The following is a 12,383-nucleotide window of genomic DNA, read 5'->3' as shown; positions in this document are numbered from 1 at the left end:
GTAAATTTTAGGGAAAATAAAAAGATGTTCTGGAAGGAGGTAAATAGGGTGCGTAAGACAAGGGAGCAAATGGGAACTTCAGTGAAGGGCGTAAATGGGGAGGTGATAACAAGTAGCGGTGATGTGAGAAGGAGATGGAATGAGTATTTTGAAGGTTTGTTGAATGTGTCTGATGACAGAGTGGCAGATATAGGGTGTTTTGGTCGAGGTGGTGTGCAAAGTGAGAGGGTTAGGGAAAATGATTTGGTAAACAGAGAAGAGGTAGTAAAAGCTTTGCGGAAGATGAAAGCCGGCAAGGCAGCAGGTTTGGATGGTATTGCAGTGGAATTTATTAAGAAAGGGGGTGACTGTATTGTTGACTGGTTGGTAAGGTTATTTAATGTATGTATGACTCATGGTGAGGTGCCTGAGGATTGGCGGAATGCGTGCATAGTGCCGTTGTACAAGGGCAAAGGGGATAAGAGTGAGTGCTCAAATTACAGAGGTATAAGTTTGTTGAGTATTCCTGGTAAATTATATGGGAGGGTATTGATTGAGAGGGTGAAGGCATGTACAGAGCATCAGATTGGGGAAGAGCAGTGCGGTTTCAGAAGTGGTAGAGGATGTGTGGATCAGGTGTTTGCTTTGAAGAATGTATGTGAGAAATACTTAGAAAAGCAAATGGATTTGTATGTAGCATTTATGGATCTGGAGAAGGCATATGATAGAGTTGATAGAGATGCTCTGTGGAAGGTATTAAGAATATATGGTGTGGGAGGCAAGTTGTTAGAAGCAGTGAAAAGTTTTTATCGAGGATGTAAGGCATGTGTACGTGTAGGAAGAGAGGAAAGTGATTGGTTCTCAGTGAATGTAGGTTTGCGGCAGGGGTGTGTGATGTCTCCATGGTTGTTTAATTTGTTTATGGATGGGGTTGTAAGGGAGGTAAATGCAAGAGTCCTGGAAAGAGGGGCAAGTATGAAGTCTGTTGGGGATGAGAGAGCTTGGGAAGTGAGTCAGTTGTTGTTCGCTGATGATACAGCGCTGGTGGCTGATTCATGTGAGAAACTGCAGAAGCTGGTGACTGAGTTTGGTAAAGTGTGTGGAAGAAGAAAGTTGAGAGTAAATGTGAATAAGAGCAAGGTTATTAGGTACAGTAGGGGTGAGGGTCAAGTCAATTGGGAGGTGAGTTTGAATGGAGAAAAACTGGAGGAAGTGAAGTGTTTTAGATATCTGGGAGTGGATCTGTCAGCGGATGGAACCATGGAAGCGGAAGTGGATCATAGGGTGGGGGAGGGGGCGAAAATTTTGGGAGCCTTGAAAAATGTGTGGAAGTCGAGAACACTATCTCGGAAAGCAAAAATGGGTATGTTTGAGGGAATAGTGGTTCCAACAATGTTGTATGGTTGCGAGGCGTGGGCTATGGATAGAGATGTGCGCAGGAGGATGGATGTGCTGGAAATGAGATGTTTGAGGACAATGTGTGGTGTGAGGTGGTTTGATCGAGTAAGTAACGTAAGGGTAAGAGAGATGTGTGGAAATAAAAAGAGCGTGGTTGAGAGAGCAGAAGAGGGTGTTTTGAAATGGTTTGGGCACATGGAGAGAATGAGTGAGGAGAGATTGACCAAGAGGATATATGTGTCGGAGGTGGAGGGAACGAGGAGAAGAGGGAGACCAAATTGGAGGTGGAAAGATGGAGTGAAAAAGATTTTGTGTGATCGGGGCCTGAACATGCAGGAGGGTGAAAGGAGGGCAAGAAATAGAGTGAATTGGAGTCATGTGGTATACAGGGGTTGACGTGCTGTCAGTGGATTGAAGCAAGGCATGTGAAGCGTCTGAAGTAAACCATGGAAAGCTGTGTAGGTATGTATATTTGCGTGTGTGGACGTGTGTATGTACATGTGTATGGGGGGGGGGGGGCATTTCTTTCGTCTGTTTCCTTGCGCTACCTCGCAAACGCGGGAGACAGCGACAAAGTATAAAAAAAAAAAAAAAAAAAAAAAAAAAAAAATACATAAATGCCCATTCTTTCTTTCTTTCATACTATTCGCCATTTCCTGGATTAGCAAGGTAGCGTTAAGAACAGAGGACTGGGCATTTTGTATATTTGTGTGTGTGGACGTGTATGTATATATCATGTGTAATGCATCAAAACCACAGCTCCCTATCCACATCCAGGGCATGTGAAGTGTCTGGGGTAAACCATGAAAAGTTTTGTGGGGCCTGGACGTGGAAAGGGAGCTGTGGTTTTGGTGCACTATACATGACAGCTAGAGACTGAGTGTGAACAAATTTGGCCCTTGTTGTCTTTCCCTAGCGCTACCTCGCACACATGTGGGGGAGGGGGTTTTCATTTCATGTGTGGCGGAGTGGCGATGGGATAGAATAAGGGCAGACAGTATGAATTATGTACATGTGTATATATGTATAAGTCTCTGTGTGTATATATATGTATACGTTGAGATGTATAGGTATGTATATTTGTGTGTGTGGACGTGTATGTATATACATGAGTATGTGGGTGGGTTGGGCCATTCTTTCGTCTGTTTCCTTGCGCTACCTTGCTCATGCGGGAGATGGTGACAAGATATAATAAAAACATATATATATATATATATATATATATATATATATATATATATATATATATGCTAAGAAAGTCAGGTAAATAATAGAAAAAATAAGGATACAAACATGAAAAAACAAAACTGAATTAAATAAAAGTTTCTGTTAATTATGGAGGGAACAGATATGATATCAAAATTAAGACAGATGAGCAACAGTCAGAAAAAAGAGGCCATACATTTGCCAACCATGGAAAAGAGAAGAGTAAGTGGTGATTTGATAACAAGAGAAATATTTAAACCAGTTTTATGATGTCAACAGCAAGCCGTTTTTCAAAATATACAAAGAATAACCATAGGCCTTAACAAGAAACTTTCTAGAAAATATGTAAAGAAGTACTTTTACAGAAGCAGAGTAGTGAACAAAGGGAATAAGCCAAGTAAAAAAATTTCAAGAGAAAATGGCTCCATTTGAGGGTAAAACTTACTGTGTAGTATACAATTAAATAATCATAAACAGGTAATTAGCTCTTAAGCTTTCCATCATATCACTTGTCAAGATGAATCAAAGTAAAGAAAAAACTTACAGACAAATAGAAAGGGAATTTTGTACTATGCAGGTGCCACAGTCTCAAAAATAGGAAAACAAAGAACATACTGTTTTCAGTCATCAGTGAAATTACTGAAAATAATAAGTTTTGAACACAATGAAAACACTAGTATGTCACAACTGGGAAGAATACACATTTTGCATCTAAATTTATTACATTGTATGTGCACCTTCAACAGAGATAACAATCACTACCCTGCATGCATAGTTATAGTGTGCATCTATGAAAACACTTGTGGAGGATTTGTACATCAAGAGCGAAAAGCTTATTATGTCTAGCAAACTTTGAAAAGCTATAATACCCTGCATGCAGTTATAGTGTGCATCTATGAAAACACATTGGAGGATTTGTACATCAAGAGCAGAGAGTGAAAAGCTTACTATGTCTAGCAAACTTTGAAAAGCTATAATAGTGTAACAGCCAGTGTGTAGTTACAGATTGTATCCTCAGTGACCAAAAGAAATGGAGACAGCATATGAAACCACTTACACTAACAAATTACCACAGCATGATTGGGAGACTGGAACTAATAAATAAAAGCTGGCTTAACTGAAAAAAAATCTTGTCTAGGGACAGACACATGTTAATAAAAGGATTCTTAAAACCAATTGCACACTATATAAAGCAACTTGATGAGCTACAGCCTACTGAATAAGAGCATGAATTGATGGATCCACAGTCTGCAAGGTTTCCTCAAAAGTTCCAGAATTCAGTCAACAGAACCATGAACTACAGTCACAGAAACAATATAAGGGATCAATTGAACCACAGACGGTAGAATAAGCAGATACATAATTTAGCACTGTACATCTAAAACTAAAACAAAAACACCTAAACTTAAACTTAACTGCCAACAGTAGAATGTTTTAAAAAATTTAGCAAAGACATGGACCAAACACTTTAAAACATTAAAACTGCTTCAAGAAATTCCGGTATAGACTGAGTTTACTGCGAAGGTTTTACTTGTTAGTTCCATTTATGCTGCGAACTAGAGTATGTATGCCAATGGTGCTCATATGTAAACCACACATATAAATTTTAGATTTAAAATTTTTTTGCAGTTTAAATCCTGATTATAAATTCAATCAAGTTTAGTAAACTGACTTCAACTCTGATAACTTGAATTCTGTCATTTATACCTTCAAGTTTTAATAAACTGATTTCACCTCCGATATCAATTTGAATTCTATCCTTTACACCTTTCATATATTAACACTAACATACTGCAGTAGTACTATAAGGTAAAACTAAACAAGGCTGAGTTATATTATGCACTGCTCTGGTGGGAGACTCGGGAGAGAAACGGCTGAAGTACATGTCTGAGTTCAGGAGTGCATGTGATAGGATAAGGTTGAGAGTTAATGTAAATAAAAGTGAGGTTTTTTAGTTTAGTAGGGAAGAGACAGGTTAGGGTGTAAGTTTAAACAGGAAAAACCGGGAGGAAGTGGAGAATTTGAATACCTGGGAGTGGGCATGGAAGCTCAAGCAAGCCATAACTTGGTTGAGGGGTTTAAGGTCCTGAGTGCAACAAGAACTCTGAGCAAAATCAGATCACTGTCTGTGAAGGCAAAGTTGGTTATGTGTGACAATACAGTGTAGTAGTCAACATGATACAATGTGGATGTGAGGAGTGGCCCTAGATTAAAGAAAATAAAGTACACAAGAAGACTGTACTGGAAATGAAATGCCTGATGGTAATACTTGGTGTGAGGAGGGTTGACTGAACAAGTGATGACTGAGTAAAAGTGTGGTGCAGATATAAGAAAAGCATAGCTGAGAAACCTAAGGAGGGTTTACTGAAATGATATGGACATATGGAAAGGATAAATGAGGAGAGACTGATTAAGATGGTACATATGTACAAAGTGATGGGAACAAGAAGGCAGAGACCAATGGTGAGATGGAAGAATGGAGTGACAAATGTCTTATCTGGGCCTAAACATGGAAGATAGTGTGAAGTGTGCATGGGGTAAAGCAAACTGAAGCAATATGGAATACAGGGGGGAACATGCATTCAATCTGCTAAGCCAAGGCATATAAAGCAGTCAGGGGAAACAATACAAATAACTGTGGGGCATTGGTTTTGGTGCATTATACATGAAAGATAGAGTGGATGTGAGGCCATTCTTTGCCTGAACTTAGTGCTACCTCACTAACGACTGGAATCCTTTCAAAAAAACAAAGAGCAGAAGAGAAAAATAACAATGTATGAAAAAGAACAATTCTGCTCTTATAAAATTATAAAGTATACTGGTTTGGAGGTATAATAATAACTGAAATAATTATTTACATGTGGTACTTATGTATAACTGAATGATAATAATTTACAAGAAAAATGGTTGACTGTGTTATCAAGTTTTTTCATACTTGATCACCGTTTCCCCATGATAGTGAGGTAGCACAAGGAACACAAAGAAAGGCCGTATCTGCTCACATCCATTCTTTAGCTGTCGTGTGTAATGCATTGCAACCACAGCTCCCTATCCACAACCAGGCTCCAAAGACCTTACCATGGTTTACCCCAGATATTTCACATGCCCTAGTTCAATCTGCTGACAGCATGTCAACCCCAACAAACCACACATTCCAATTCACTATCCTGTGCATGCCTTTGATCCTCCTGCCTTTTCAGGCCCTGATCACTACAATCAAACAAAATCTTTTTCATTCCATTCAGTCTGGGCTCCCCATTCTCCTTGTTCCCACTACTTCAGACACACATAACCTCTTTGTCAATCTTTCTTCACTCATTCTCTCCATACATCCAAACCATTTTAGCATAACATCTACTCCCTCAACTACAATCTTTTTATCATCACTTATCTCTCTTATCCTTTCATTAGTTCCTCAATCAAAACCACCTCACACCACATATTGTCCTTAAACGTTTCATTTCTAATATCCGTCCTCCTCTGCACAACTTTATCTACAGCCCATACCTCACATACATACAGTATTGTTGGGAATACTATTCCCTCAAACATACCCATTTTTTGCTTCCCCCAATAAACACTCTCTTTACGCACCCTTCAGCATTCCCAAAACCTTCATCCCCTCACCCACGGTATTACTTACTTCTACTTCGTCCCCTCACCCACGGTATTACTTACTTCTACTTCCATGGTTCCAGTTGCTGCCCTGTCCATTCCTAAGTATCTAAAATACTTTCTCCAATTTTTCTTCATTTAAATTCCCATCCTAATTAACCTGTCCCTCAGCCCTACTAAACCTAATAACCTTGCTTTTGTTTACATTACCACTCAACTTTCTCCTTTCACACCCTTCCAAACTCAGTCACCAACTTCTGCATTTTTTTTAATCGAATCAGCCACAAATACTGTATCAATAGCAAACAACAAATGACTGACTTCCCAGGCCCTCTCATGTCCCCACAGACTGCGTACTTATCCCTTTCACAAAGACTCTCACATTTACCTTCCTCACCACCCCATCCATAAAAGAATTGAACAATCATGGTGATATCACACATTCTTGCCACAGACCAAACTTCACATGGAATCATTCACTCTCCTCTCTTCCTACTCATACACAAGCCTTACACTCCTGATAAAAACTTCTAACAGCTTTCCTCCCACACAGTATATTCTTAAGACCTTCCAAAAGGTATCTCTATAAACCCTGTCATATGCTTTCTCCAGATCTATAAAAGCCAAATAAAAATCCATATCTTTTTTCTAAGTATTTCTCACTCATTCTTTAAAGCAAACATCTGATCTACACATCCTCTGCCACTTCTGAAACCACAATGCTCCTCCCCAATCCAATGCTCTGTACATACCTTCACTCTCTCAGTCACTACCCTCCCATATAATGTACAATGTAAACTCAACAAACTTCATTCCCCTTGCCTCTGTACAATGGCATTCCAACAATACTCAAGCATCTCACCATGATCCATTCATACAATGAAAATCGTTACCAACCAATCAACAACAATGTCAACCTTCTTCATAAATTCAACTACAATGTTATCCACTCCAGCTGCCTTTCCACATTTCCTCTTATGCAAGGCTTTCACCACCTCTTCTCTCTTCATCAAACCACTCTCCACAACTCTCACTTCACATACCATCCCGACCCAAACACCTTACATCTGCCACTCTATCAGCAAACATTTAATAGTGCTTCAAAATACTTACTTTATCTCCAACTTACTTATTACTAACCTGTTATCAATTTCCCTTTCGCTTCCTTCCCGAATGTTCCCATTTATTCTCATCTTTCATACATTATTTACCTTCTTGCAAATAAAAAGTAGGAGGTCAAATACTTAGTAAGGCATACTCTGAAGAGAACATTAATACACTTTGGAGTTATGGTACACTGGCTGAGTCACCAAAGTTTCCTAGAAATAAGCTAAAAAACTGATGAATGCTCTGATGTCAATACCTATTCAAATATTTATTCATGTAATGTATTGTTCAGTTATCAGAGTATGCAAATTTCTCAAAGAGCTTATTTGAAGTTAATTCAAATCTCCATTACACCCTGCTTTAAATCTGTGTGTATGACAAATTTCACCTTTCTAGCCTAATCCACCAAAAAAAAAAGGGGCTCCATACATAACTAAACTTTACTTCGCCTAGCTAAAACCAGTTACTAAAATAAGTGGATGTGTCAAACATCACAGCTTAATAAAAGAAAAATAGCTATTTAGAAGGTCTGCTAACAAAGCAGCCTGACTTTAACTCAAGTTCATTACCATAAATATATTTCATCCTTGGAAGTTTCCAACTGGAAGGTTAAGAATCTTTAAGTCATATATTGTATAACTATGCATAAATGTTAAGGTAATTATTTTCTTAATACTTTTCATTTTATTTTCTTTCTGAGCGTGTCGATTCCAATACTGTAATTTACTAAGGAAGACCTGTGTGAAACCCAGCAAAAAATTATGAAACCATTTCAAATTAGCAGATCTACTTTAGAAAAAGGCAGCGGATGAGTTCTTCCACAAACTAACTTAACCAAAAAAGACAGTGGATAAGGACCAAGGAAAGGAGTAAGAATTGATGGAGCATGCAAGAGATGTATGTCTGAATATGGTAACCTGGTGACTTTTCTGTCATGCACACCCTTGCAGAGGGGAAGTTCTTAAGGGGAAAGGATGCATCAAAAGTACTCATGGAAAAAGAGATATCAGAAGAGCTGCATTTAATTGTAAGAGTAGTAAAGCTGACCAACAAATATGGGTTATTTAGCTCTGAGTTACTTATCTGAAGAAAGGCTGTACTAGAAAATCCCAGAAATCTAAAAGTATGTGTACTCTACCAGTAAAATACGAAATCCTTATTAATGAGTGTTCCCTAAAAGGTGTCAGGCAAAATGATGTAGCCCAAAGATTTTCATGTGACATGTGAACTGGGATCCTTAATTTCCTTCATCATGGCATCTTAAAAGGCAATATGAGCACTGTAGTCACCTTAATTACAGCATCCCTATACAAACCATAACCTTCATTGTATTTAGCAAAATTCTATGAACTACGGAGAGAATTCCACAAAAAAGTGGCAAACAGCCTAACCTTGCGAAGCGTCTCAGGATCACGTACAATAAGCTTCATCAGAAAATATCCTCCAATGGAGTACCCCCCCAGGTAGTATATGCTCTTCAGAGCTGCCATGGTTACCACTGCTGCAAGCTGAACAATACACCAATTTTGCTTTAATTACAAAATGAAAATAATTAAATAAAAAACATGCAATCAAATATTTCAGTTTTTATATTAACAGCAAGGATTTTGAAATTTTTGGTCTATTTTACTCCAATAACAAAAGTCTAAACTAAAAAATCAAACAATAGCACTTCCTAAGTGAGAGATGGCAAGTTCGTTAATTGCAGAAGTTTAACTACAACAGGCTTTTTCATAAATGGGACATGAATACTGGTAAAATACAGATTTGTGGAAAAGAGCTATGAAAAAAGTTAGTAGTCTTGCCATCTGGTAACAACAGATGATCAAAGTATTACCTATTATTGTGTATTTATCTATTTGTCACCACAAACTCTAACCCTATTACCATGAGGTGTATCAGGTGCATACAATCTCTCTATTCACTCATTCCAATCCTTAACCAAAGTCTAATGTATTCAAGTGACACATGAACAAAATTCAGATGTTTCCGCACTTCATGTCAATGAATACATATCCTTGACCTGCGGGAGAGGGTATGACAAATAAAAAAAATCCATGTACATAAACAAGAGACTAACCAAAAGTAATGCATCTGGATGTAAAGATCCATCTCAAGTAAAGTGCTCTCATACTGTATGAGAATTTAAATTTGGGCATGCATGAACAATATATGCATACATAAGTGTGAGTATGCATATATACTACATCATTGTGATTGTAGTACATATTTGATGCATTAGGAAGAGGAATTAAACTAATGCAGCCCAATCTCTTTAGCATTCTTAATAATCTTGCACTTTCTTCAACCTATAAACTCTTCCTGAATTCAACCTTTCTTCAGTTAGTCTGTTCCATCAATCCATCACGCTGTTAGTAGATTATGATTAAATTTCCTCAAATGTTCCTTACCTAAATTTCAAGCACTCTTCATCAATTCTCTATACTATCAACAAACTAATGAATAATAATGTTATCAAACAGTGTCAGTGACTTGGAGATTGCAATCAGATCTACTCAGTGTATATATTTATAAGTATGCTCTCTCTCTTTCATAAGAAATAAGTTCAAGTCAAACACAAAAAGCAAAAAAAGTATGAAATTTGCATGATGCTAAAAAAGGATTACTGTACACTTAATCAGTGCAATCTGTTGTTTCCCTTATAGTCTCCATGTTAAACTAAATAAAATACCACAGACACAGAAAAAGTTGCAAAAACCATTCACAGTAATAATGAATGACTGCTCTTGCAAGCAATCAGTTGTTTAGTAAGAACAGTGTCCACTGAGCAGTCAGTCCAACATGTGATTTAGAGAGATCAAACAACCCACATTCTTATGTTTTCTATCCATCTATATCTCTGACACCTATTCCCAATTGGAACACCCTCAAGGGGATGGCCACAGCAATAAAGTCTACATAAATAGTGAACTTCAGTGCCACTTCTTGTCCTTTGGTGCCTCATCCTGAACAAGCCATCGGAAGAGAGCAACTCTAGCAGTGTTTGCAGAGGCTCCTACCTAATATTCCTACTGATTATTTCTACCTAATGTCCCTGCCTGAAAGTTCCAACCTACTGCTCCTAACATTTTGCTGAAAGACAGGTCTAGCACATAGCGTTCTAATGTAATATTGCACTGGGAACTTCAGTGAAGGGCGCAGATGGGGAGGTGATAACAAGTAGTGGTGATGTGAGGAGATGGAGTGAGTATTTTGAAGGTTTGTTGAATGTGTTTGATGATAGAGTGGCAGATATAGGGTGTTTTGGTCGAGGTGGTGTGCAAAGTGAGAGGGTTAGGGAAAATGATTTGGTAAACAGAGAAGAGGTAGTAAAAGCTTTGCGGAAGATGAAAGCCGGCAAGGCAGCAGGTTTGGATGGTATTGCAGTGGAATTTATCAAAAAAGGGGGTGACTGTATTGTTGACTGGTTGGTAAGGTTATTTAATGTATGTATGACTCATGGTGAGGTGCCTGAGGATTGGCGGAATGCGTGCATAGTGCCATTGTACAAAGGCAAAGGGGATAAAAGTGAGTGCTCAAATTACAGAGGTATAAGTTTTTTGAGTATTCCTGGTAAATTATATGGGAGGGTATTGACTGAGAGGGTGAAGGCATGTACAGAGCATCAGATTGGGGAAGAGCAGTGTGGTTTCAGAAGTGGTAGAGGATGTGTGGATCAGGTGTTTGCTTTGAAGAATGTATGTGAGAAATACTTAGAAAAGCAAATGGATTTGTATGTAGCATTTATGGATCTGGAGAAGGCATATGATAGAGTTGATAGAGATGCTCTGTGGAAGGTATTAAGAATATATGGTGTGGGAGGCAAGTTGTTAGAAGCAGTGAAAAGTTTTTATCGAGGATGTAAGGCATGTGTACGTGTAGGAAGAGAGGAAAGTGATTGGTTCTCAGTGAATGTAGGTTTGCGGCAGGGGTGTGTGATGTCTCCATGGTTATTTAATTTGTTTATGGATGGGGTTGTTAGGGAGGTGAATGCAAGAGTTTTGGAAAGAGGGGCAAGTATGAAGTCTGTTGGAGATGAGAGAGCTTGGGAAGTGAGTCAGTTGTTGTTCGCTGATGATACAGCGCTGGTGGCTGATTCATGTGAGAAACTGCAGAAGCTGGTGACTGAGTTTGGTAAAGTGTGTGAAATAAGAAAGTTAAATGTGAATAAGAGCAAGGTTATTAGGTACAGTAGGGTTGAGGGTCAACTCAATTGGGAGGTAAGTTTGAATGGAGAAAAACTGGAGGAAGTAAAGTGTTTTAGATATCTGGGAGTGGATCTGGCAGTGGATGGAACCATGGAAACGGAAGTGAATCATAGGTTGGGGGAGGGGGCGAAAATCCTGGGAGCCTTGAAGAATGTGTGGAAGTCGAGAACATTATCTCAGAAAGCAAAAATGGGTATGTTTGAAGGAATAGTGGTTCCAACAATGTTGTATGGTTGCGAGGCGTGGGCTATGGATAGAGTTGTGCACAGGAGGGTGGATGTGCTGGAAATGAGATGTTTGAGGACAATGTGTGGTGTGAGGTGGTTTGATCGAGTAAGTAATGTAAGGGTAAGAGAGATGTGTGGAAATAAAAAGAGTGTGGTTGAGAGAGCAGAAGAGGGTGTTTTGAAATGGTTTGGGCACATGGAGAGAATGAGTGAGGAAAGATTGACCAAGAGGATATATGTGTTGGAGGTGGAGGGAACGAGGAGAAGTGGGAGACCAAATTGGAGGTGGAAAGATGGAGTGAAAGAGATTTAGAGTGATCAGGGCCAGAACATGCAGGAGGGTGAAAGGCGGGCAAGGAATAGAGTGAATTGGATCGATGTGGTATACCGGGGTTGAAGTGCTGTCAGTGGATTGAATCAGGGCATGTGAAGCGTCTGGGGTAAACCATGGAAAGTTGTGTGGGGCCTGGATGTGGAAAGGGAGCTGTGGTTTCAGGCATTATTGCGTGACAGCTGGAGACTGAGTGTGAACGAATGGGGCCTTTGTTGTCTTTTCCTAGTGCTACCTCGCACACATGAGGGAGAGGGGGATGGTATTCCATGTGTGGCGAGGTGGCGATGGGAATGAATAGGGGCAGGCAGT

General features: G+C 39.1%; 1 protein-coding gene across 6 annotated transcripts in view; it reads right to left on the bottom strand.

Moving 5' to 3' along the window:
• The window catches only part of LOC139760785 (tubulin-specific chaperone C-like), a 32,704-nt gene that overhangs the window by 5,253 nt on the left and 15,068 nt on the right, over positions 1-12,383 (bottom strand). For 4 of the 6 annotated variants that reach the window (XM_071684375.1, XM_071684378.1, XM_071684374.1 and 1 more), the window contains one exon: positions 8,697-8,813. The exons of the other annotated variants lie outside the window; for them this stretch is intronic. The gene's annotated coding sequence lies outside the window, so the exon portion shown is untranslated. The remainder of the gene's footprint in view (positions 1-8,696; positions 8,814-12,383) is intronic. 6 annotated transcript variants of the gene reach the window in all.

Source organism: Panulirus ornatus, chromosome 38 (genome assembly GCF_036320965.1).
Source record: "Panulirus ornatus isolate Po-2019 chromosome 38, ASM3632096v1, whole genome shotgun sequence".
Lineage (NCBI taxonomy): Eukaryota > Metazoa > Arthropoda > Malacostraca > Decapoda > Palinuridae > Panulirus > Panulirus ornatus.
The sequence above is the reverse complement of the archived record's forward strand: the minus strand, read 5'-3'. Positions and strand labels throughout refer to the sequence as shown.